At 46.8% G+C, this 27,161-nt stretch overlaps 1 long non-coding RNA gene across 2 annotated transcripts in view; it reads right to left on the reverse strand.

Moving 5' to 3' along the window:
• Positions 1-6,581: 6,581 nt before the first annotated feature.
• The window catches only part of LOC102072421 (uncharacterized), a 123,235-nt gene continuing 102,655 nt past the window's right edge, over positions 6,582-27,161 (reverse strand). The window contains exons 5-11 of one of the 2 annotated variants that reach the window (XR_012583087.1): positions 26,026-26,226; positions 24,962-25,200; positions 16,416-16,631; positions 15,075-15,241; positions 13,447-13,575; positions 10,361-10,816; positions 6,582-10,200 (exon numbers count right to left, since the gene is read on the reverse strand). This is a non-coding gene — a long non-coding RNA (uncharacterized LOC102072421). Of the gene's footprint in view, positions 10,817-13,446; positions 13,576-15,074; positions 15,242-16,415; positions 16,632-24,961; positions 25,201-26,025; positions 26,227-27,161 lie in introns of both variants that reach the window. The other variant, XR_012583086.1, reaches the window with a different exon arrangement.

Raw genomic sequence — 27,161 nt, forward strand, 5'->3', positions numbered from 1 at the left:
GGGCTGTAGCAGCAGCCCCCATGCCCTGCTGGTTCAGGTGGGTTACAGTCACTCCCCACAGTTTGCTCAGCCCAGTCCCAGCAGAGTTTGGCCACAGCCAAGCACCAGCCCTGCTGACAGGGCCTGCAGAGTTTGAATCCAAGAGCCGTGCTTCAGCACTGCCCAGGGCCCCATGCCATCAATAAGAGCCCTGTTAAGCCTCAGGCTGTACAAGTACAAGACAGACAGGTAGCTTCAAGCCCAGGACAGAGATTATTTCAGTTTAAGATAAAGCAACAGGGGAACAAAGTAAGAAAAAATGAAAGTGGGTAGCATGAAAGGAGCAGTCCTTGGATGGCAGTGAATAGGTTTAAACCTGAACTCTCACTAGTGTCAGAAATGCTGGGCTAGCTACAGCCCTTGAACAGCTCTGGGGTTTGTGCAGCCACTCACTGTGCAAAAATAAACTGGAACAAAACACCCACTCACTCTTCTAGCACTGAAGCAGCTGCTAGAGATGGACCAGAAAGGCAGAGGCATGACAGAGAGTGGAAAAGCTTCTCTTTTGGTGCTGCTCTTGAGATAATACTGTGGACAGGAGAGGTGGTCCTGCAGACATTTAATGGATTACAAGCATGTGCCTGAACACAAATGGTGAAGGCATTCTCCTTAAATGTGGCAAACAGGCAGAGAGAGCTGCAGCTCTGACAAACAACAGGGAACAGCAGCACACAGAGCAGGGCAATAAGGCAAGCAGTTTACGAAAGGACTGGAGAAAGCTGAGGCCATCAAAGTGACTACCAGCTTTTTGCAACAACATCTGGACATACATTTCCTGAATGCACCAGTGACCAGTGTGGAAATCCCTGGAAGAGGCAAGAACTGGAGCAGAGATGGAGCCATGACATCTAATCTGGGGTGACATCTGCCTCTGGGCTAGAGCAGTGAGATTGTTTTTGCCACTACTGGAAAGAAGATTGCTGCAGTCAGGAACAGAGCTGCTCAGGGGAAAAAAACAAAAACCAAAAAAAACAGTGGTGAGAAGAGAAAGCAGAATTCAGAAAACTGAGGTGCTAACTGGACATGATCTGTAGAACAAATAAAGAAAATGCCAGTCTGTGATCCTTGTGGGTTGGACACAGTGACTGAGGGAAGAGTGACACAGTTTGGGAGACAAGCCAAGCACCTTCTGTATATCACTCTGATACTTCAGTTGTGGTAAGAGCCATTTGGCACAGACACCCTCCTGAAGTGCAAGGACACAGCTGCAAAAATGGAGATCACTTCCAATAACACAACTTGCAAGGTATGAAATCAAGAGAGAAGCAGGATGGGCACAGGCAGAGGCATGGAACAACCAGATCAGATCAATTTGGGCTTAAAATGAAAGACACGTTAGAAAGTCAAAATGAAACGTGTCTGTTTATTGATAGATCTTTGAGACTGAGCTAAATTTAAATCAAGAACACTTGAAAATGAAACATTCTGCAGAGATGTGGTTATTTGTACAGCTTTGGTTAACACCCTTCCTGGCAGTGAAATGTGCTTTAATGTGGTAAAGGCAGTGCATGAAGAATGTTGCTGTCTTCTTCTCACCATGCCTTACACTTTAATCTTTGCATTTTCCTTCCAAAAATCCTTGCATATTTTTGCCCCATGTGTCTCTGTGCAGCCCCATCCCCACAATCAGAGACCCTAGATGTTTACCCAAATACCAGAAGGTCTAAATCATCAGTTCCCAGCATTGCATTACATTCCAACCACAAAACAGGGCATCCAGAACAGCCAGCAAAGCATGGAGCTCCCTCAGCATCACCCAAACCTGAAGAAAAAGATTCTCCTTTCCATTAGATCCCAACTCTGTCATTGCAGAGGGTCAAGGCAGACTCCTCAGAGAGTCACAGGCTTCATGCTGTCACTCATATTAATGATGCAATGCTTTATTAATTGGAGTTTTCCTGAACAGCATGTGTAGTATCAGTGACACTCATAATTAAATAGGCAGGCAGCATTTTTTTTTTTAAATGAGCTGAGAGTTAATTGAATTCTGGAGTCCCTGTGATCAGCTGTGAAATTTATACCTGCAATTTGTGCAGGCAGCAAGAACTAGAGCCTTTGGGGCCTTGTTATTCATCAAAAATAGGCTGATTTATTTGTGCCAAGTATCTCTGTAGGAGGCTCTTGGGCCCGATGTACAGTCACTTTCCTCCAATTAACCTCCCTGGCCTAGAGGGAAAAGAGAATTAGACATCTGTTAAAAGCACAAACCTAGTCTTGAGAAAGTAGGCACATTTCAGTGGAAGCCAGCTCTCAGCTGAGTTAACCTCTGCCCACCACGGGCTGAGGAGTTCCCAGCATGAAATATGTCAAAAACAGCCAACACAAACTATGGAGTGAAAGCAAGCTCAGGTGATGAGAAGTGGAAGGGTCCTGGCACGAGTCAGCTGGACCACTCTGCTGCACAGAGAGCAGACCCCTCTGCATCAAGGGGAAGATCCCTGCTCTGGTTCACAAGTGCTGGTGTAGGACAGCAATTCCTCTCCTCCTGTTTCCTCTCTCTGCAAAATTCACTTCCCAGAGGACTGGGTGCCTGGCACCCTCTTTCCATGCCACCCTCCTTTCTCTCACTGCTCAGCATGGGCAGTAAATCTTTGTACAAGGACTGGAACTGGTTCACTTTTTTAGTTTCCTTAGGTTGGGGCTGAGCACAAAGCAGCTCACTGTGCTAAAAGCAGTTTCTCAGGAAGAAGCCTACACACACTTTCAGGAAGTTTTCCAGCCACAGACCACTTTGTGTCAGAATCATAAGGATCAGCCAGAAGCTGAGAAGAGATCTTGAAGACTGGAGCTGTATCTCCATTCTGTACAAATCCTTTTGGGATCCCCTCTTAGGGCCAATCATTGCCTCAGAGCACCCATGAAATGGCACAGCAGAGCCAGGAACCAATAATACTCCCTGCTCGATGGATTTTCCAGTCCAAAGTTAACTCTGCCAGCAATATGACAACATTGTTCTTCATCACTGAAGCACAGCACTGAAGCATTAGCTAATCCCTCTCAAGTGTGTGGGAAATAGTTTGGAGTTCTGCAGTTGGCTTTTATAAAAGTGTCCATCAGAAATGGCTCCAAGGCACAGACAGATCTGCCATGTGGCCATTCTGAAGAGCCCAAAACGTGACTGACTACTTCTGCATGGGAGAAATACAGAAATACAGGCCAGCATTTGTTTAATAATGTTTGCTTTCACAGAGAAAGTCTGAGATCAAAATGGCACCTGCTACCCTCAAATGTACACCAGAACAAGCACAGCCAAATTATCCACCCTGCTTTTGTCCACAGCAGATTGCAGCACCAGGTTTTTATCTTCACCAGGCTCTGTCCAGCTATGGGACCTGTGACTTTTGGTTGGGATTTTGTTTGCCTCTTTTTTCAGTGCTGGATTTCCTTTACAAGGCTGTAATTTAGTTTGCAATTTATTTTGGTTGATTTGGTATAAGGTTTACTCTGTCCACCACCTAAGAAAGGCCATACCCATGTCTGCTGGAAGTCATGGCCAACATGCTTCTCTTGAATAGTTCTCTCCTATCCAGTATCACTGGTTGTTTTTGGACAGTCATTCAGGGGTAAAACAAAAACCCAAACCACAATACATACACCATATTGACAGCCTGATCAGCTGGTAAAAAGCCTATCTTCCCTCATGACTAAATGCAGCCATTTAAAATCAGCAGTCAAGACTTTTTAATGACTCTTGTAGAGATGTTCAGTAATGCCCTATGACATCATCATCACAAGAATCTATGTAAAATCTGTTTGCATAGAAACTGGTCTCACAGGCAAACTACTTCATAAGCAGTTTTAGAAATTCCTGTTTGTATTTAGCTGGTATTTGTTTATGAACTAGCTCAAAGTGCAATGCAACTCAACCTCCAAGCAGCTGAGGTGGTTGATTACAAAGAAAAGGCAATGGCAGAAGCTGGTCCCAGAAGTCAGCCTGGGAACCTCTTTAGAAGGACATTTCAGTCCCCCAATACACTCCTGTCACTGCAGAACTGCAGTTGCAGCACAGCAATTGTAGCCTGGCAGCATTAGATGGGATCTTCAGTAGATTAAGAATGGCTCCAGTGATCCTGGAGCAGTTTCTCCCAGGAGAACCTCAGCACTGAACCATGCTTTAGGGTAGGCTGCTTTCAGCAGGGGTCTCAGCAGGTACCTTTGCTCATTAAAGCAGACAACAACAGCCCAAGATTTCCTGCTGATGCAGGAAATTTCCCTGCTAAACACACAGCAACCTCCCAGAAGCACACAGCTTCACACCCAGCCATTACCTACAGTGCCCGAGTTCAGTGAGCAGCTGAGACACCACGGTGTATTACCAGGGAAAGACATAAGACAAGTGCAACTGCAGAGGAGTTACATGACAGGAGTCAAATGTTTAAAATCATGAGATACACAGGTCCACAGTGAGGTAAAATAAAATCCCACAGGAAACAACCAGGTTGCTAACTAGGACAATGCAACCAGGACTTAGCAAACAGCTCTGGGTACATTCAGTGAATGCAATGCTGTATCTTCTACTTCAGACATTTTAGTGATATTTGAGTACTTTAAGCAACACAAGCTATTTGCAGCAGAGAACTGGGTACCAGAGATCTCTGCCAGCCAGGGACAGGACCATGCCACCCCATGAATGAGCCTCCCACCCTGAGCCAGTGTGGCTGGGACAGCAAACATCACAGCTGGCACTTGGAGCTCCCCTGGATCTCTGCAGGCAACAAGCTGCAATGAGTTTGGAGCTGCCTTCCACAAAGTCTCAGAACACTTCACAGACAGCAGACTAACTCCCAGCTATGTTAGGGTCGCTCATAGATATCAGGGCACAGAGGCAAAAAGGGCAAAGTTTTCAAGCCATTCATGGCAAAGGATCACCACTGAGATTTTCTGTGTTGGTTTTGTTGTTGGGTTTTTTTAAAGTATATACATACACCTACATGTAAACACACTTACAATGAAATCAGAACATGTACCTTGAAGTTATTTATGCAATCTCTATAGGTTTAGTCATCATAGACAAAAACATTGCATCCATCTGTCATGCTGGATCAGATAACCGATCCCTCAAACCTAATAACTACTTCTGGAAAGCAGAAAAAACACACTTGCTTAATTCTGCCTCTTAAAGATACAGCCACTTGTCTCAGTGAGGACACACAGGAGCCACCAAGGTCCAAGAGGACCACAGGGCATCAAAGGTTTGTTTCAGGTCTCTTCAAAAAAAAAAAAAAAAAAAAAAAAAAAAAACTCAATCACCAGGAAACATACAAGGATAAAACACCAAGAGGCTCTCCTGGCGAGCTGCCCAAAAGTCAGCCACAAGAACTGACCCTAAAAGAGGTCATATCTAGTACAGCTCTTCCGCATCCACCATCACCCCAGCACAACAAAACCTCCAGCACTCCCAAGGGCACTGGGAGCAAACAGCTCAGACACTACATACCTCATGGTGGTGCTCTGCAGACCTTCATCAAATGGGGGTCACACAGCAGACTCTGCAGGCTTTCATCCCAACAAGGATCACACAATGGGCTCTACAGACCTTCATCCTAGCTGGGATCACACCACAGCTCTGCAGACCTTCATCCCAGCGGGGACCACACAGCAGGCTTTGTAGACCTTGATCCCAACGAGGACCACACAGCAGGCTCTGCAGACCTTCCTCAAACGGGGATCACAATATGGGCTCCGCAAACCTCTGTCCCAAAGAACTCACAATGGGGCTCTGCAGGCTTCATCACAGCAGAACCCGCACAAAACAGGTTCTGCATGCCTTCATCACAATGGAAGTCCCTCTCTAGGGTTCGTCACACCCTCCCCACCATGGAACGCCCGCAAGGCAGGGCTCTGTGCCCCTTTTTGCCACGCCAGCTGGGGATGGCAGCGGGCAACTGCGGGAGCTGTGGGGCCACCGTGCTTCAACCGCCGCCGCCCTGCAAAGCCACGTAAGCCCCCCAAATCTGCTCTTTATTGGGAACACGTGTGCCTGCCAGAGAGCTCCGGCCCAGCTGTCCGACCCTGGGCCGGGGCGGCGCCGGCCACAGGTGCCTTGGCTTTGCCAATTGCCCGGCCTGCGGGGCTGAGTGTGGAGCGGCTCTGAGGACGCCAGGAGCCCAGGGCTGGGGCTGCCCGCGGCGGGTCCCGCACAGCCACCGGCCCAGAGAGCGGCAGGATCCCCGGGCTGGGGCTGCCCGCAGCGGATGCTGCACAGCACCGACCCCGGATGGCGGTAGAAGCTCCGGCCCGGGGCTGCCCGCAGCGGGTCCCGCACAGTACCAGCCCCGGATGGCGGTAGAAGCTCCGGCCCGGGGCTGCCCGCAGCGGGTTCCGCACAGCCAGCGGCCCGGGGCGGCCACCAGAGGGGGACAGAGCACCGCACTGGGCCGGGCCGGGCCGGGCCGCGCTCCCCGGGCCCACCGCGGCCCTCCTGGCCCGGCCCCACGCCCTCCGCCCGGCCCCACGCCCTCCGCCGTGCCCGGGCCGGCAAGGGGCACATGGCACCCTCAAAGGGCTGCAGGAGGTTCCCCTGCTCCCCGCGGTCCCCCGGGTTTGGGGTGTTGCTGTAGGGTCTGCCCGCTCTATTGGGATCCCTCCCGAACCTACCGCTGACCCCAGCATCGCTGTCTGATCAAGCACCACAAATAATGTTGTTTATTTAAAAAATACTGGAGCGGCTCTTTGCCATAAGTGACAAGTCATTATTTAATTCCTTTGGTATTAGCGGAAATAACATCAATCAACATGAATGCATCTGCTAGCTAAATATGAATGTAATCATCCATTAAAATGTTAACATTTATGAAAACTGTTTATTAAAATAAAGTTATAAGAATCTCATTGTGGTTTGATAATCAGCTAATGTCCCCTTAAGGCAGAATTTGAACATTCGATGTTTGGAACTAGATAACATTTTAAATGCCCCATCAGTTTATAACTCCAGTTATTCTGAACCGTGATTAAGCCTTTGTGTTGCAGCCCTGGAAACAGATGTCCTTTTTTATCCTTGTGCCCTGTGCAAAATGGGCCATCCTCCTTCCCTAAAAACCCCAAATTCAGATAAAGAACCAAAGAGGTGAATGTATGGAGATAAACTGAAATCTAAATGAGGTGGGGATCTAGTAGGGCTTGTGTGAGAACAAGTGCTGAGTTTGGAGAGCCCTTTCCTTTTGGTGTGGTGATACTGGAGAGAGTGACAGAGGAACATCCTTGGTACAATGGGCTATGCCCAAGGAGACACTGATGGGACCAAGAAGCCATCCACGTACCCAAACATGCTTGCAGCTGTGGTCACACAAACCACGCTCTGTCCTTGTCCCTGTGTACATCCCAGCTGGCATCCCTGCTTGGATATGCACGTTGGCATCCTCCACCTCAAACCCAGCCCCTTTTCCAGGAAGAGAGATGTAATATGTGTAATTAGGTACCATTTTGCTGTAAGACAGCTGCCAGCCATCAGCAGGTTTCATTTTGAGTCATTCTTTCTATCAAGCCTATCCCAGGTCTGCTGTGCTGTGCAGAAGCCCCATCTCCCCAGGCAGTTCTCTGTGTGCCCAGCCTGGCATGCAGGAACTGCACTGTGCTTTCATGTGCACTGAGATTTTTGGCCTTCTCTGTTCTGGTAACTCTTCACCTCAGATTCAGATGTGACTGTGACAAATTCAGTTGGCACCTGTTTGGTCCATCCAGCATTCCAACAGACAGCTCTGAGGGGAGCCAGGCTCCTAATTCCTGCTATGCTTTAATCTCCAGGCTCAAGCCAGCTCTGGCCTATCTGCATAGAAAGCTCATGTGTGCCATTGTCCTTGACAGGTACAGTTTGATCCTAAAGGACTGTCTTCACCACAGTTAATAATGAATCATAATGAATAGACTTCATAACAACTTACTCAGGAACTGAACTGTTTCAGACACCCCCAAAATTGGTATGATTAGTCATAAAATCCTGTGTTGAAATATGAAACATCCAACACTGTGTGGGAATAAAAGAATTTTGTATCTTAATCTGGTTTTCTGTGTACTCTTAAAAATCTTGAGAACTCTTAACACCTAAATAGGGACTTTACAAATTTCTGAGTTTCAGCTGTTTTGGTTGAGTTTAGTAAACTGCAGTTTCATAATTCCCAGTCAATTCAGCTATAAACCCCCAATCACTGCCAATTCATTACATATTAGTTTTAAGAGAATAGATCCAAATTCCTTTGATAACCACGAGGAAACTCTGAGCACTGTCTTTGTTCTGGAGAATTTCCACTATCATTCAGCATTAGTCAAGCACTAATGGACATTAAAAAATAAAGAATTGCTCTAGACTGTAAAAAATACATAATTTCAACTTTCCCATGTGACTGATGCCTTGAGAAATTGACTGACATAGCTATAACAAAATAATTATCCTGTTATAGCTGTGCCTTTATAACTTCTCCACATGGACACTCTATTCTAAAATTTAAGTGACTTTATTACAGAATAATTACTCAAGGACTTTAGACCAGAATGAGGTTCTGCACAGGAGAGTTCTGCCGGTGTGGCTCTGGTGATTTAAATTCACCATACTAAGCAGGTAAATTTTGCTGTGCAGACTCTCAGGAGAGCCTGCCAGCAGTATTAGATAAGACATCCCAATTCTGTATTATCTGAAAATTGAACTTCTGCACTGTACAGGGCATAGCATCCTATTTTGAATGCATTGTCAAACAGGCTGGGCTTTTGCCTCCCAAGGGAATGTCTTCTTGATGCTCAGAAGGAAGGACAGACAGGCATCACTCAGTTGTAGAGAAAAGAAGTGAGGATAAACCCAGAGTCACATTTTCCAAGTGCTATCACTTCCATTTGCAAACATGAACTCTGATGTTCAGCCTTCCCACCCACTTTTTGGCTAGAAAAACACACCTCTGAGGCCAAATTCCTTTTTCCTTGCTGGTATTCTCCTGATGGGCTCTCAGGAAGAAGGGTTACCCAGCTGGCCTTTCAGACACACCATGCTCCTATTCAGGACATGCTGCCTGCCGAGCCCTGGGCTCCTCTGCCCGCTCCTGGCTGCCAGCCCGCACTGCCTGAGTCACCCTGGCCACAAATTATTCATTCGAGCCACCGAGCATCGTCACAAGCCGCATTCTTTTAACAAGACTTCACACGCCTCTGCTGCTTGCAAATGTCGTGATGATTCGGGTCATGGGGACACGGCGAGAACCTTAAGTGTGGAAGGCACAAGGGACTCGCAGCTTCCTCCTCCTCCTCCTCTCGCCCTGGAACAGGGAGCTGTGTTAGCCTGATCTCGGCAGCAGCAGGAACAGCTCGGTGTCTGCACAGAGACCACCCGGGAACCTTGGGTGCTCCAGGCACAGAGTCATTTACCACGTGTTTGAAATTGAACTAGTGGAAAGATCTTGTTCGGTCCCAAAACACAGCTGAGCTAACACACAGGAATCAAAGGAAACAAGCAGCCCTATTAACAGCAGGATCAGTGAAGCCTGGTTTGCTGCGCATTTGTCTTTCAAAGTTGAGCTCCTCTGTGGATTCCCTCGTGCCTACAGACTGAGTTTGTGCCTTTTATTTGATGGACAAGTGTACTGGGTTTGCATGACAAGGTTTTGGTGGCAGGGGGGCTGCAGAGGTGGCTTCTGTGAGGAGCTGCCAGAAGCCTCCCCTGTGTCCAACAGAGTCAGAGCCAGCTGGCTCCAAGACGAACCCACCACTGGCCAAGGCTCAGCCCATCAGCAACACGGGTAAAGCCTCTGAGAGTTAAAAAGGGGATTTAAAAAGGGGTGGTGGGGAGGGGAAGGGGGGTGGGAGTGCCTGTGCAACTGCAGCTGGAGAAAGAAGCAAGAGAAACAGCTCTGTAGGTATCAAGGTCAGTGAAGGGGGAGGAGGTGCTCCAGGCACCGGAGTAGAAATTCCTTTGCATCCCATAATGAATGATGACCATGGTGAGGCAGGCTGCTCACATGCAGCCCATAAAGGTCCATGGTGGAGCAGATGCTCACCTGTAGCCTGGGGAAGACCCCACACTGGAGCAGGAGGATGCCCAAAGGAGGCAATGACCTTGTGGGAATTCTGTGCTGGAGCAGGTTTGCTGGCAGGTCTTGTGCTCTCCCTGGCATCCCTGAGAGGGTCAGCTTTCCACTGAGCTGTGGAGCACTTCACAGGACAGCTTGGTGGGGAACTGGGCTGGAGAGATGGGAGAATATATTTTTTTGCAGATCTCTTCTTAGTCCAAAATCAGGGGGAGTAGCTATACATAGGACATCCTGTTTCAAAAGAGATTTCTTAAAAGCAATTCTTTTCTCCCCCAGAAATTTTGACACTTGCCATTCTGGACTCTACTCACCATAAGTTTGTAATGGAAAAAGAGTTCTGTAGCATTAGAAAGCAGGGAAATACTGAACAGTTCTTGCCTTGCAGCTAAGTGTGATCCAGGCAGGGATTTCACTTCTGAAAGTTCGGTTTTTGTTTTGTGTTTGTGTTAAAGAGCCTGAGAACCCATGCTTGATAAGGTCAAGCAAGCCCAGCAGGGTGGGTGCAATGCTCTTCTCCCCTCCCAGATCCCAGGCACAGCCCAGACCACTCTGTGTGTGTCTGCCTCTGAATTATTTAACTGTCCAGCTGGTTAAAAATAGCACAGCAGCAGCTCCCGCTCCAGCCTGTGACTGTTAAATGGGCCATCAGAGCCCAGCCAAGGCCGAGGTCGTGGCCTGGGTTGCACATGTGGCCAGGGTGAGCTGGATGCCAGAGGGAGGGAGAAGCATGTCGCCACAAAGCCTGGTTCCAGCACGATGATATCAGCCTGCGAAAGAAAGGCAAGGCAAACTCAGAACCCCATGGAGCTGCCAAAGAAAACACTCTCTTCACAATGAACAAAAGTCTGATTAATTATTAATTGCCTGGCAGCTAATTAGCATTCCCTTGGGCAGCTGTCTACAGAGTGCCTTATATTTCCAACACACCGTGGGCCAACATCATCGATGCAAATGGCTTTGGATCAGAGTTAGCAACTCATTTGTTGCCTGAAACAAGTGTTCCCCTCCCATCTCCCCATCTCCTCCTGTCACCTCTCTTTTCTCCACCCAGGGACTTGGGCTCATTACAGTGTGAGCTGAGCAGAAAACATCCCTTGCTGATGAATCTCCTTCCTGTGGTGCTTTTCCAAGGCAGGCAGACACCTCCCAGCAGCCACCCCTGTGCACAACCCCAGCCTGCATAACAGGAGCATGACTGCAGTGCTCCAGCCCTGGAAAAAACCTTCTTTGGCTGTTTGTGTGGCCAGAGGGGAGGGGAGCAGCTCTGGGTGGCGAGGCACCGATCAGCTGCAGAGGTAGCGACCCAGTCTGGGCTTTAGAACTCAAGGCAGCATTTAGGGAATTCAGCATCAGCTAATCTGGAATCGTTTAGGTTAGAAAAGACTTGTAATATCATCGGGTCCAACCCCCTGCCAAGGCCACTACTAAGCCATGTCCTTAAGCACCACATCTACACATCCCTTAAATCCCTCTATGCAAACCTCCCTGCTTGCATTCAGCTCCTATTAATGTTAATGGGACTTAGGCACATGCAACAAGGGCAAGCAGACCCCTTACAAGAGCATAAACATAAATTACACCTATGTACAGGCAGAGCAAGCCTTCAGCTTGCTGTTTTACTATGCCAAGAAAGATGCACTTTCCTTTTTAAGAACTTAACAGCTTTAATTTTTAAATTTTTTTTTATGGAACAAGTCAATGGAGTTGGTAAAATAATGCAGCACAATCTGAGAGTTTCTCAGTTTCCCATCACACCACTTGGCAAAGGCTGTCCACAAACATGTGCAGAGACTAGGAAACAAGTTTAGGAATTACTAGTGTCTCCAAAATACACCTTTCTGAGGTTTAAGTAGGTGTCATGCTGTCCCTGCAGTACAGAATTAATTTCAAAGAGGTTTTGACATTTTCCCTGAGGAATTCACCCAGCCTCTGTATTTTACACCTGAGTGTACCTGTCACTCATATTCATTAGATGAAAATGTAGCTGGGAGCTTAACAGGAAAGCAGGCAAACTTTAAAAGGAAAAATGGTGAAGGAAACAAGGATCAAGTACAGAGCAGGCTCAGGTGTCAGCTCTGGCCATCAGGAGCCAGGAGTACCAGAGAAGGTGAGCTGACCTGGAATCCAGCTGAGGTAATGGATATCACCCCAACAACTTCACCAGAGCTCGGACTGATGCTCCAGCTCCAGAGATTAGAGGAGTGATCACTTTCCTTGCAGACAAGGCCAGGTGATAAAAGCTGCCATGGTGACCAGAGAAGCCCTCATTAACAGGAGCACAGGATCTTTGAGCCAGAGAGCAGTTTCCTGATCTGTTTACATATTTTTTAGAACAAGGAGTCCTGCATCTCAGACTATGTGTCCTGGCTGTTACTGCAATATAAACATCATTAAATGACTGTTTTCCTACCCAAAAGCCAAAGTATAAGTGCTGATGCAGCACGATGATTGAGATAAGAACTGTTGTTTTCAGAGTGAAGGTTCACAATCTGTGGGAAGTTCTTTGTTTCCAGGCAAAGAACTTCAGCTACCAAGTGAAAAAAAAAAGCCCACAGTCAAGTTTCAAGTTCTTATTCTTATTCCACAGGTTTACCCTGCCTGCTGCCTTGCTCTAACTCTACACTGTGCCAGCAAGGCAGCACATTAGTCAAATATGAGACCATTAAGTTATATCTCTGTAGATATGGGATATAACCCCGTGAAATATAAATGCACTGCAGAGGAGCAGAGCATGGTTCTGTTGTGCTCCTGTTAACAGTCCTGCAAGGAACCTGCAGCTACAATGCACAGCCAGATATTTTATTAGGCTACATTTCTCCTGGCATACATGAGTCACATAAAGTACATAAACTCATGAAGTCCATCCAAGACTGGCATAAATCAGGGGTAACACCAGTGGAGCCAATAGAGTTGCACTGGGGTGAAAGTGGCATAAATCAGAGGCTGATCAGGTACACATTTTCTTTAAGGTAGACAGACCATTAAGTGGCTTACATAGACTTCTTATCACATTACAGTTCTGTAAGGTAAATAACAGTCACCAAGCACTGTATATAATGAATTGCAGCCTGCAACATACAGCAAATGGCCATTTTTCTCTGGGAATCTCTCAGCTCAGAGCTCTGAGACCAAAAATAATGGGCAATATTCTCCAGCATTCATGTGTGACATTGCCATTAGTATTAACAGGAGGTATGTGCCCAAAGTCAGGATGTATTCATCAGCAGTCTGAATTGGATATCACAGAGGCTTCCAATGAACATTCCAGTTTCATCCCCAGCCATGACCCTCCCAGGGAGCAGCCACAGCTCTTTAATGGCCTTTGCACAGGAAAATATTTATTTGGTGTCAGGTAGGGCTGGAATGAGAGGAAGCAGGGCAGTCTGGCATCACTCACCTCTGAGCCTCAGCCCCCAGAGGAGCCCCACAGGGCAGCCCAGCTGGCAGCAGCACTCACTGGTGCATGCACTGGGTGTCTGTCACAGGAAACAGCAGCAGGACTCAGGGGCTGCATGGCAGCTGAAGCCTGAAGAGAGGAACAGAAGAAGTGACCACAAAGTTATAGGACAGATCAAGAATTTTACAACTTAAATGGCCAGCCTGCTTTCCTCTCAGTAAAGCCTGCTTTCTGCCTATATATACATTCATTGTATGTTGGAAGGGCAGCAAAGAGATCAGAGTTTGTTTAGATTGAAGTTTAAAAGTAATTTGTCTAGATCAGGGTAGAAAGATGCTTAATATACACATTAATTACTTAATTTTTAAATTAGACTTCAAGGTGACTGGAATACAGAGTTCAACAGGCAACCAAAGTGTAACTAACACAGGCAGAGCATGCATGTGTACACAGCTCTGTTAACAGGAACAAATTGCTTCCTGCCCTGAATTGCACCTAAGAAGAGCCATAAGCTTGTTCAAAACTAAATATACACCACAGCATATGTACTTGCTAAGAAGGTCATTAGAACACAAAGCTTGGGGAGACAGCTGTGCCAGGAGAAAATAAATATAAAAATAAGATGTAGTGGAATCTGTGCAAGAGAAAATAACTGAAAAGACACAGAAGGCCAGGGAGCACAGCTGCTTGAAATAATTCTTTAGAAAAGAAATGGTGCAGCTGCATGCCTTAACCTAACCTCCTGTCTCTGAAGGTATGAACCTTGGCAATGCTATTCCTGCCCTACTCAAGTGTAAGCATCTGGCACTGCAGAATGCCTTATGGAGAGCCAAGGATGAGACTGCCCATCCAGCCTGAAGAATTAGTTTATAAGATTCTGGAGGTCTTGGCTTTGCAGTTTAATAAGTCTCCCTTGCAAAGACTTTCTCCACTGCTCTAATACAGACTTCTCTCAGCTCTAAGTGTGAGGGCTTAATCCCAGAGTTACTGGCTTGTCAACAGAGTCTCCCACAATACTGTCCACACCTTGGACAAGCTGCAATTATTGTAACAGAACAACATAAACAGGACTCTAACCTAAACCTGTGATACAATAGAGGGGTCAGGGGGAAGCTAATCCAAAAATTCAGTGTGCACCCCCTTAAACAAGGAATTTGAGTGCTAACTAAAAATAGAAGGTGAGACTATCTGACAGCTAAATTGCCCGTGGTAGCTTAGCATGGGTTCGGTTACATTGCTCAGCGACCCTCAGTGAATTAAACAGATTGAAATGCTAATGATAGAGTGAATTCCCAGCACAGAGGTAGAATAAAGTAGTCAGATTAGGCTTCAGACAAGGTGAGTTCAACAGCAGCAAAGAGATCAGAGTTTGTTTAGATCAAGATACAAAAGTAATTTGTCTAGATCAGGGTAGAGAGATGCTGCTTTAAAGCTTAGGGGCTCCCCAATGTTCAGTAACACGTCAAAAGCAGTGTAGACCTGAGAAGCTTTTTCAGTGACTGCTATTTTATGTGATTTCTGTCAACACTGGAACATTTCTTACTGGTCTCAATACACTCCTAATGACATCGTCATTTATCTCCTAATTAATTAAATGCTACTCTGATGACAGATGTGTGACAGTTCACCTGGGCTGTCACTCAGACTCTACTTGTTTCTTCTCACTGGGTATTCCAACCACTTTAGTGCTGCAGTGAAACCATCACTGTGGCATTTCTTCTCTTTGGGGTTTCCAGGTGTTCTCCATGGCATCACAGCTTCACAAGTACACAGAGGCTCATCCCCACTGCTCCTCCTAAAGCTCAGGAAGCACAAAGGAGTCACAGGCTTGATCAAGTGTCTTACCTGCCACTGCACAGACCTAGTCCAGGCCAGCTGCTCAATAAAGTTTAAACCCCAAGCTAACAATAATGGAAAATGATACTCACAAAGCACACACAAAAATTAAGACCTGAACTTGAAACTCCACTCAGGGTTCACCTGTTCAAAACAGCTCTGGAGGCTCTCCAGAGCAGATGTATTAATACATAAATTCCAGGATCAATTTAGCCTTAAACAACTGAGCCATCCCTTCTCTTCCAAGGTCACAAGGCAAGTCAATGCCATTAGATTAAAACCAAACTTGATATAAGATGCACTGTCCTCGCAGTGAGGGCAATTAAAGACCTTACTTGACAAGATAGCAGGCTCACCATCACTCAGAGCTTTAAAAATGGGATTAGGCATCTTTCTAAAGGATGTGTTTCAATTCACTACCCTTGTAATTCAGGATAGTTATTCTCGTAAGAAAGTGACATTGTGCCTTGTCATTCACCTATCAATCAGCAGTGTCATAATACTTCAGTGTCACTTGTCTGTTTCCATTACAATAAATAAATAAAAATTACGTATTCTAGTCAAGAAAAAGCAATGTAAGGCAGTGTAAGGTCAGGGGAGGTGTAACATGTCATGCCCCTGGGAGTTGCTTTTGCTGTAGTGCTTATATGAAGCTGAGAGCAAGAAATCCAAGCTCTGTGGCACCCGTGTTTTCAGGCTAAGCACCAGACCTCACCATCTGGTCATTGGGTTTATTACCATATAAGAAAAACTACAAGAAAAAAACATCTTCCAGAGTGATAATTTGACTTAGGTTGCCCTGCTTGACACAAACAGGACCAGTTTTGAGATGGCAGCTGACTTGGCTCAGCTCAGCCAGACAGGCTGCACTTTGAGCAGTCACTTCTCAGACATCACATAAGGGATGGGACTCACTTCTGCCTTCCTCTTCAACGAGGCCAGTTGTTGGCTTAGTCTCAGTATTACTGCAGGAAAAGGCTCTGTGGCCAGTATTTAGGAACTGTGTCAGGCAGCTTTGGTGACTGCCCATGAGGCACCACCCTCAGCACCAGCAGTTAGCATGATCTAGGAGCAGTGAAAATCTGAGGAGCTACAGTCCCTCAAGTGCAGAGGAGCTGACAGCAGAGTCTCACCCCTCGTGGTTCCAGGCCAAAATGAGATGCAGCAAGTGGAAATAATTCTTGAGAAGCAGAGCCCTGATGTGCTTTCTCCATTCATAGTAACAGTCCACTTTATGCCAAGTGACTCATTACTGTGAGTGAAGGGAACGTGATTCAAGCAGAAAAGCTTGTAATTTGCATAGATTACTTTCCCACTTGGTTTCCATGCTGTGAAGTAACAGGGACTGCCTTCAAGAGAAAAAAGAAAAAAAAAAAGAGTTAGTCCCATGAGTAATTCTTTGCTTAAGTATTAAGATACAATAGATTGAAGAGACATTTGGATATGGCAATCTAGAGGAAATAAAAACAAACCAAGCATTGTGTTCCAGTTATTTCTAGTGTTGCGAAAGTGAACAGAAACTATTGTTCAGAGAATGCTTCAAACACCCTTGCAAAAGAAGAAATAAATGTTTCTGTGAGCCCATTGAAGAAAGACAGAGGGGGCAGACTCAGCCATGAGTTGGTTGGATTTCAAGATTTGTTTTTCTCCCTCGGCTGAGTGCATCTTGTGTTTTTTGTCAGTGGTGACACCACCCTTACCAGCCTCCGAGGAAAGGCCATTGCCAGGCTGGTGGCTCCCTCTGAACAGGGTGTGTTCTCCTTCAGACTTGCACCTTGCTCTGGGCACTGCAGCATTTCACAAGATGAAACTCAGAGAGCTTGCAGCATTCATATATCCAACCATTAACCTAAAACTAGGATGTGATTTCACTTGTAACTGCACTGAAATGCAGTGGCTGCAGTGGGTAGTTTGCAATTCCTTTTGCTGAAGCGCTTGCTGGCAGAATTGTGATAAGAATAAGCAACTGGTTCCAGTAAAGTCACAAGGGCAAACCCAAACTGCTTACTTTGTGCATAAATGGTTTAATGTGACAGGGCATGGGGAAAGCAGAAGATCTGTCAGAAAAAATAAACAGGAAAGAAAATATTACTTCAGAATAACTCATCCCAAGTAAATTGAGCTTTCTGAAGAAGCAGCTTGTAAACTATTGGGTTTCAAGAGTTGCATCCTGGCTCCAGGCAATGTATGATGCTTCACTTGACAAACAAACCAAGCTCAAGAAAAACAACTTTGCTAGATTAAGACAGCAAGGAGGTTTTGGGAAGAACTGAAGTGACACACGGCTCACCAGATACAAGGCTCATTTCACTGCAAGAGAGCAGTCAGGCTTCAGAGGAGGCAGATAAACAAACAGACCTGACACCCACAAAACCTTTCCCCACACTCTGAACCAACTGGAAACATTAATAACACCATATTTTAGGAAATGTACAGAAGAAAAGTTGCACCTCCTTACAGCAGCACAATGAAGACATGCAAATCAATATGCAGCTACAAGCCTGGAACATTACTCAGCTCTCTATCTCCAGGCCTGCATCTCCTGAAGCCTTCTCTTTCTGCCTTGCATTTTTTTATTTCCAGCTCCATGGCTCAGAGGTGTTTACATACCTGAAATTGTCCTCCTGAAAGAGGAGGTTCACCTCTGCTGTCCTGAATGATAGGAAATGTCACTGCAGAGATGGGTGAAATTACACCTGTACAAGGCACTCCCTTAACATTCTAAGAAATTTATTTTGAACCTCATATAATATACCAACTGGAAAATAAAGGGAAGACAAGTAATAGAAAGGCACTGCAAAAGTAAATAGAATTCAGCAATTACAGAACAACAAAAAAAATCCCTGTGAAGACTCTGATCATCAGCTTCACATTTTGATCTGGTCCATCTCAGCATGTCCCAGCATCTTTGGCAAGTGGGCCATGTTTACAAGTGGCAGGAGCTGGAGAGCTCAGCTCCAACTGAGATCTCCATGGGCAGAGTTCCCTGAGGAAACAATCAAAATGGGCTGCGTGAGAGTTTACAAATGGGGAACTGAGGCACAGGAAGGTTAATAATAATGCTACTTCACATTTCTTTATTGCTTGAAATGGCCCACACCCTTTACAGACGTTTACCCTCCCAATACCCTGGGGAGAGGTGACTGGCTATTATTATCCTGTTTTTTCACCTATGGGGACAAAGAGGGTGAAATGTGTCAATCCTCAGGCCAAAATAGCTGACAACTGATGAACATACTTCTCTCTTTCAAGTCCAGGCCCAGTGCTTCATGAAATATCATAGCATTCTCCTTCTGATCAACCTTGTCTTATTGCTCCTCCTAACTGCAGACATTTGGAACACCCTTAACTCCTTTGCTGGAGCAATTGGTTGGAGGCTCTGTCCTCATCCATTCAGGACAGACAGCTCCTTTCCCTGGGACACCCCTCTCCCCCAGCCCCACCTGCCAGCAGCACTCCAAGTGTGTGTCCTTGCTGGGCTCACTCCTCCTAAACATCTTACCACAACCACTGATTTTATTGCTCCAGTGCTTCCTGTAACAATCTCCTCCTTTTCCCCTGCTTTTCCAGCTGAAGGAGGACCACACAGGGCTGGGAATGGGGCTGAGCAGTGATTTCTAGGAGGATAAATAGAGAGAAGGGAAATAGCTACCAGGCAATGTTGACATAAGTCTGAGTGGAAATTAAACAGTTTCTCACCAGCAGAGTAAGCTCCTGGAACAGGCCTGGGAGAGCAGCAGTGGGGAGTAAATGTCAAGGACAAAAAAACCCCTCAGCCAACCTATGTAGTTTTAAGATGGAGCTTGTTCAGTCTATAAGGATGGGCCTTATAGGATGATTTGCTGATGGAGGAGGTCTCCCCAACCTGGAACTCCCTATGACTTCCTTGAAAGCACTGAGCTGTGAGCTCCCAGCCACCAAGGGTCATTTCTGTAAAACCTTGGCTGCCAAACAAACAAAGTGGTCATCAAGAAAATTTCATGGAAGAACTCAGCTCCAGCTCTGATCCTGGCACTTCGGGAATCTGTGTCTTTCTGTCCTGAAGGAGTGCCCCTATCCCTCCTGTGGCAGGGGCTGCTCAAGTCCCACCTTAAAGAGGTCCTGGGATGCTTTGCCATAGGGCTGACAGTCCCTGACTCCAGTGGCACTCAGTCTGCCTCCCTGTGTCACACCCAGCTGCTCTGATTCATTGTGCTCTGCTCCAAAATAAATTTACAGCCAGGGCTTCCTGTCCTGGCATGTCCTGTGGACACGGATCACAGGCCCCTTTGGTCAAGCCTGTGGAGAAGGCTGTAACAACAGCAAGGGGAGTTGGTGTGATTTAGGAAATGTTGGGAACTCACATTGAAGAAGGCAGCTCCTCCACTCCCCTCCTTGCTTTCCCAGGGTGCAGACTGCCCTCGTTCCCCCAGGATCAGCCATGCAGTGGGCACACTTCCAGCCAGAGGGGATGAAAGGGCCGGGTCAGAGGCCAGGTCCTCCTGCCTGACCCGGGGGTGTCAGAGGCAGCCAAAAGCCATCCATCAATGGGAGTGCTTGGTTATCACAGAGGGAGTGCTCAGGGCTTTGTCTCCATGGGAAGATTGTGCTGGGATCGTTCAGGGTATGAACACAAATTGCTGTGATCCCTTGGGGCCCTTCTTCGCTAGAAAAATGTGAGTCCTTAATGCTCATTAATTAACTGCAAGGAGGCTTTGCGGGAAATGTGCAGTTTTCACATGAATCAGGAGGTTATATTAAAGACCAGCTCTGCATATTTTATTGCTGTATGATTCAGCAAAACTCAAGCATGCACTTAAGTTTAAACATCTGCTTAGAGCTCAGTGAAGTCAAGGGAAGGCTGCTAAAACACTTCAGTGAATTGGAGCTTATTTAGACTGGGTGTGATTAGACTGGGCGTGATTTAGGAATCAGCAATCAAAAATTTCCAATACTTTACCTTGTACTGTAGTACCTGAACACGTCCTCCTTTCCATTTGGCTGGAGAACTGCTAGCACTAGGAGAATAGATAAGACCCAAGGGTAGAGGAGATTCAAGGCAGGCAGTCACAGCACACAGGTGCATGTTTCTCCCTGCTGGACTAAATCATCCCAGTGCAATAAGGACCCCTGTGATGGTTTACTGCTTTCCTGAAGGCTGTTGCACCACAGACTGAGCTGCTTTGTGCCAAGAGGCTACAAGGCACTGCCCAGATATGCTGAAGAGCTTGCAAAACTGCTGTGTGTGTTTAAGGCACTCACAGCCCTGGGATAACGAGGTGCTGCTGTAAAGTTGCGAAGATCAGCTGTGCTTTTCTGCCTGGATGGTAGCAGGCATAAAGCATGTGCTGCCACAGGAAGGCAATTCCTGGAGCTCTCTTCTCCTACCATAAGACAGGGATATAAGAGGGTCCCAAAACCAGTAAAAACAGCATCCTTCAAGCTGGGGCAGCACTTGCAAGACCCAGGCTGTTCCCCACTCAAAGGGCTCCTTTCCTCCACCAAAGCCTAATGATTGTTCTTTAACCTTAAAATATGACAGCCCCATGCTGCACTTCTGTGATGCTGTAATCACATCTTCCTACAGACACCCTTCTCGTGCAGCTTAAATATTTTACAAATACATGTCTAAGTACAAATCTACCACATTAACTCTTGTATGGAGGGTACTTATTTTCAGCTGTGTGGCTGGGATTCCTATCAGTGTAATTTACCATGCAGCATGACAGAGCTGAGCTAGAAGGCACAGCTTTTACTAGCTAAAATACAATAAAATATGCTACACCGTGTTTCACAGATGAATCACTTCTAAACCATGCCTTTAAGTATTGTCTGTCACTGCAGTTCCTTATTGTAATGCTTTGTGAGAGCTAAGAGAAGGAGAGAGAAATTGCCCTTTAAATCTCTACAAAGCCTATCGTCTAGAAGAAATTAGGGACATTTGTTCTTGGAGTCAGGTGGGTTATGTAAGAGAAAGCTATACACAACAGGTTTGATATGAGTGGAGGTCAGGCAAATGTGTTTGCACTTATTTATATTATATTTCATTCTAAGAATATTCGAGGACCAGCTCACAAACTAAACAACACCCAAACTCTGTAAGGAGCAGCTGCAGTCCAAAAGGTGCAGACAACTGTTTCCTCTCAGGCCAAGCTGCCAGGCCACCAGCACAGAGATCCCAGGAGAGCAGAACTTCCTGATCCCTGCTCTGAATTAGCTCCCGAGGGGAGAGTCAGCAGCACGTGGACAAAGCAAAGGAGCAGGTCAGACAAATCACCAGCAGACAGTCAGGCATTCCCATCTGCAGCCAGTGCCAAAAGGCCTTTGCAGCCCTTGCTCCAGAGGACAGCACTGCAAGTGCTGGCACGAGCCCCCAGCAGCCACAGAAAGCCTGAGGAGCAGACAGCTCTTTGGGAAATGGCCACACAAAACCCATGCCAGACATCTCTGAACACTTCCCAATGTCTGAAATCAAACTGAAGCTTGAAAGACCCAAAGTTCCAGGGAGAGAGCAGCAACCTCCAGTGGGATGTCTAGAGTCTGGCCAAAGTCTTTATAATTTATGTGATTGGAAGGCACACACTTCATTCCTGCTGCTAAATACATCTCCTCTCACCAAATACCCAGATTTCCCCTGCATTCCCTGGCTCCCCTGCAAGGGCCCTGGAGCCAAGTGTCAGGTTATCCCCAGGGCTGCTGGAGCCCTTCACAGCCCCAGAAGTTTTTCTGTAGATTGCAGCAGGTTGTTTCTAAACCAGCCTCTCCTAGGCTCTCCTCTCAGCTCTTTAAAGCTGCCTCTGAAATAATGCAGGACAGACAAAGCTGGAGCAAGAGGGCTGTCACAGCTGGTGGCCACAGCTGCAAGTTTGGGCCAGAACACATTGTTCTTCCTGCTGCAGATGCTTTCTGTTAATAAGACACTACAGAGATCTTTTCTTCTTTGGGGATCTACAGCACAAACCAAAACCAAGGTCAAAGTCCATTTTTTCACTTACCATTTTGGAAGGATAAACAAGAAACGCTTCAGTCCCATCTGACATAAATTAATAATGCTCCTGTTATTCACTACCTGTCAAAAGTTTCATCCAGCCCAGGTTTTGAAAGATATCCAAAGGAGATTAAAATGCTGCATGATAGAAGCACACTTGACCTTGAGGGCAGAGCTGCTGGGCAGCAGTGCAGGAGCTGTGCATGGCTGCTGCACAGGTGTGCACACACACAAACAGCCTGGGCCCTGCAGGGCCTGGCACTGAGCTGCCAGCTCTGGGATGAGTGTTGGAGCTCCCTGTACACTGAGGGCAAAATCCAGAGTCACTCCAGAAGGTTTCTCCCAGTTCTGCAGCTCTGAAATCCAGTGCAGCAATCATTTCATGCTGAACCACAGCATTCAGCTTCAGGGATGAAGGCCCTCTGGACTCTGTGCCACTGCCTTTTGGTCACATAGAGCTGAAAATAACATAACCAGAGGGGAAAACCTGAGTATCAGCTCAGTGACAGTCCTCTCTGCCAACCTCAGAGCAAAGTGCAATTTGGGCTTGCTGGAGCTCCCTGTCATGCCCAGGGCTGGTGCCAGGCTTGCATGCAGCCCTTGGTGCAGCTTCCCAGTTCACCCACAGAGTTTGGTTTTCTGTCTCAGGCTGCACAACTGAGTGTGTCTCCGTGCCAAAAGGGAGCATTAAGTTAGTTGGACTAGTGCCTTCCTGTACATTTTGTAAACAGTTTGAGACCACGGGGTTTCACTATGTCTCATGGCTTCTGCAGAAGGAGGGTGAGTCAGAACTGGCCAGTGAAGAAAGCTGTTGTGTCTGGGACCCTGCTCCACCAGTTTCAGAAGCTGGAAGGTGCAGATTATGCTTTGCATGTATGTTTAGTTCACTTTCTTCAGCTGCCCTAGTGGTCTGAGAATGGGAGCCATAAGGAAGGGAGAATTTTTCCTTTTCTTTTTTGACAAAACCAGAAAAACCCCAAAACCCTCAGAAGTATCAAGTCTCAGTTTTATGCAAGAACCTTCACAAAGCTCCCCCAAGCATTTGCAGCTAGAATAGCTCTGTCTCCTGCAGTCACCTGCTCACATCAATTTCCATGGAGCATCACCTCACCCTGTGGTCCCTGTAGTCACACAGAGCTCAGAGCAGGACAGAGATGACAGATTTTCCAGCCCCTCACTGCCTCCATCCCAGCCATGCAGCACACAGGAAGGCTGTGTGAATTTCAAGGCATGCAAATCTCTACCTATAAACCTGGCTCTGCTCTGCTGCTCTTTCAGCCCCAGAGATTTATGTATCCCCTCTCTTTTAAGTAAACTCTTTTTCAAGAGCATGACTGCAGAGGTAAGTTCAGGCATAGACCTGTGTAAATTATATGGTTGGAGCTCCCCAGGGATCAGCATTGTTTCTGCAGTCTCTCCACTGCTCCCCCTTATGCTCCATAATCATTTCCAGGTCCCTTCATGCTCCCTGACTCAGGGCTGTAACTCAGTCTGTCACCCTCTGTGCTGGAGAGGCCCCTCTGGCAGCTCCACTGGCCTGGAGCAGTGGTGCCCTCCCAGCTGCCAAGGTGGCACTGGGAAAGATGCCCTGGGTCACTGGGGGACACTGGGCTGTCAGCTCAGGGCACCTGGCTGTTTTTAAAGATCATCTATTTCCCGTCTACATTGTCAAACTGAGTAAAAGTTGCCCTTGCAGCAAACGGCTTCTATAAAGATCAGAAATGGATGTTGCTTATTGCCTATTGATTTCCTGGATGAGGAATGTGCACATGGCACAGAGCAGAGCGTTTGCACTACAAACACTTGTGTAATTATGGGAGAAGTGCACATTAATGAGGGGCTGACTATATTTTCCTTAAGTGGAAAGTGTATTTAAAAGGAGAAGGCTCCTAGAGCTTTTGAAGTCAGGAGTTGTTAAACAGTCAGCAGCTGGAAATTTAAAATTCCTTCACATCAAGGCTCTGTGATCAATAGGGATTAAATCAGACAGGACCTTTCAAAGCTTCTAGCCTTATTAACAAATAGGTATTTGAAACACAGAGGCACTGCTGGAGGCATCTGTGAGACCTTGGTGCCAGAGAGAGGCAAGGGGACAGAGGCTGAGGCAGAGACACGACCATTGTACCTGGCTGATGTACCTGGCTGACTCACCTGCAGCCACAGCAGCCAAACTGGGTGCTCATTTCCCTTCTTTTGCTGCTGCCTGACACATACCAGTCTGAAGAGGTTTCCTGCCAAGTTTCCAGGCCCCCTACTCCTAAGTGTGCCATCATGATGCCCCTTTCCCACCAGGAGCTCTGTTCCAGCTCAGATGCTCACAGAGGATCCAGTTCTGTGAGCAAAGATTCCCCTGTGGGCAGGGAAGGTGCAAACAGCTGCTTTGCATTTCCTCCACTTGCAGAGTTTAACATCCCTGGTTTTATTCTAATAAAACCCAATCCAGCCCCTGGTTTGGGTTTTTTCTTTAAACTTGAAGCTTTTCAATCTTCTTTGGGGACCAAAGCTTTGTCTGAGTCAGAGTTGCATCTCAGGGTACTCTGTAAGTGCTTCCAGGGCCTTTCTTGGAATTTGTTTCTGCTGCTACTTTAAAACCCCAAGGCCTGTGAGCTACAGGTGAAGTAAGATTCCCTCTGCTACATGTTCACATCACAAAGCAAGGGGACTGATTTGTACAGAGATCAGCAGCTCATATCTCTGCACCTTTGGACTCACCTTAGTCTTGTCTGAGCACTGCTATTGTGAAATGCCGGTTCAGGGATCTTCACTTTCTGCTGTCACCTGAGAATCACTGAGAAGAGGAGAACAATGGATCTGAATATCTTTGTCTTTTTCTATTATTTTTTTTAATCAAGAAACGAGAATCCTTTCCCTTTCCTGACAGTTTTCCATTCAGTGTGGACTGAAAAAGCATTAGGTCCTGGGTCCATAGAGAAGGTGTCCAGGCAGCAATTCTGTAAAAGAGGAGCAAAGATTAAGAGCTTTGCTCTAATCAGTTCCAGAAATCAATTTCTTCTTCTTGTAGGATTTTTCTAATACACTAGTTTTGCAGTTTTACTAGAGTTATAAACATGCTGTCTTTTGAAGAAAAAAATAGATTTCTGCAAAATTAAGAAATCCAATCCCTTTCTTTTCTTTGTATCCAGCAGGTGCAAGCTACCAAAAGAGATTTCCTTCTCAGCAGACTCTGTATCCAAACACTGCAGTTTCATTTACAATATTTCCTGCATGAATGAGCAAAGCCCTGTTGCTGCCACGTCTTTGGATTTACGATGTGAACAACAGTTTGTTATTTTCTTCTCTGCCTCCCAATCGCCTTTGTCTCGCTCGGGTGACAGGGATCCTGAGGTGAGCCACGTGGAGACTGCTGTGCATCTTCCCCAGGTGGCAGCGGGAGCTTGGGGACCCTGGTGATGTCTCACAGAGAGGCACTGCAGTGCCAGATGTGGCACCAGCACAGCTCAGAGCCCAGCCCGCTGTCCCAGCACTGATAAGCAGAGGGAAATGTTTTCTGCTGCTGGAGATGGCAGCATCTTGGATTCATCCTGGCACAGTGCCACTGGTGTGTACAGACAGAGCATTTCATGTTCAAAGCTCTGCTCTGGCAGTGCCCTGACCTCGGTGTGCCGTGGCATGGGAGGATTTCTGATGGTGCAGCTGCACAGGGGGCACTGCTGCTCACAGTGAAAACCACTTACCCTGGCACTGCTCTGCCCTCTGATGGTTTGGCACCCAGTGAGAGACCTGCCTGGACTGTCAACTGTGTGAAAACCACTCACCTGGCACTGCAGCCTGTCCTTTGAGGGCCTGACACCAGGGGGGATGGATGGAGAACCCCATTGGTGGCTTCTTGGCCTGGCAGCACGTGGTTGTGGCGCACAACGTGACACTCCAGGATGTGACTTCACCGACCACGCCGGTCTGTGCCTGCTAAATCATGTCAGAAGTTCAGAAAGGACATCCTTCTGATAGCGTGGCACCTGTTTTGGGCAACAGAACCATGTGGAAAATAAGGTTACAGCAGCTGCAGCAGCTTCCTCTTCCCCCTCTTCACTCCAGGTCAGCTTCCCACACTGGAGGCCACAGCAGGAGGAGACTGCAATCCTGCATCCCTCTGAAAGCACCAGCAGACCTGGGTGAGGAGAGCTGGATCTCTGCCTCACATTGTGCAAAAGTAGAATGAGTACTAGAATATTATGGAAATTGCATCAAATGGGGAAATGCCTTTTTTGTGCATATTTTTTTTTCCATTCCTCCCCCCAGCCCAGCAAAATGACAGACTCCTACAACTTGCAAGCTTCCTGAGGATGCCTTTATCAGCCCAAACAGGGATTGTTTGTAACATTCCTTTCTTTCCCTCTTCCACATCTCTTTTATTGGCTGGCTCAGCTTCCACTGCCATGTGCTGCTCCCTCCTCCAGCAGAGGAAATGAGCAGCACACACACTAGGCAGGAGAACAATATTAATGAGAGAATTGGGAACCATTTGATGCAAATTACCCTGGGATCAGGCTGAGCCCAGCCACTACTCCCCATCTAATATCATTTTTGTTTTTAAGAAATATCTAAATGCTGGGAGCAAATTTCAAGAGTTGTTTGTACTTGGCCCCAGTGTGGGTCAGACAATACAAAGCAAACTCTCACGTGCTCTGCCCCAAGGAGGCTGATTTCTCCTGCACTCTGATTTCCTCCTGCCCTGAGAAGTAGGTATCATTTGTTACTCAAGCATTTCAAATGCCAAATGTGGCAGGATTTGTTCTAATCAAACTCAGCAGTACTGCTGAGAAAGCAGCTCTGAATCTGAGATACAGTTTTTTTCTTTGAACATTTCCTTTCCGTTGCTAAACCTTACAAGCAATTTCAGCATCTGGCAAGTTTCTTGGTTGGGTTTCCTGGGACTAGACCCCACAAAACC

This window comes from Zonotrichia albicollis, chromosome 18 (genome assembly GCF_047830755.1).
Source record: "Zonotrichia albicollis isolate bZonAlb1 chromosome 18, bZonAlb1.hap1, whole genome shotgun sequence".
NCBI lineage: Eukaryota > Metazoa > Chordata > Aves > Passeriformes > Passerellidae > Zonotrichia > Zonotrichia albicollis.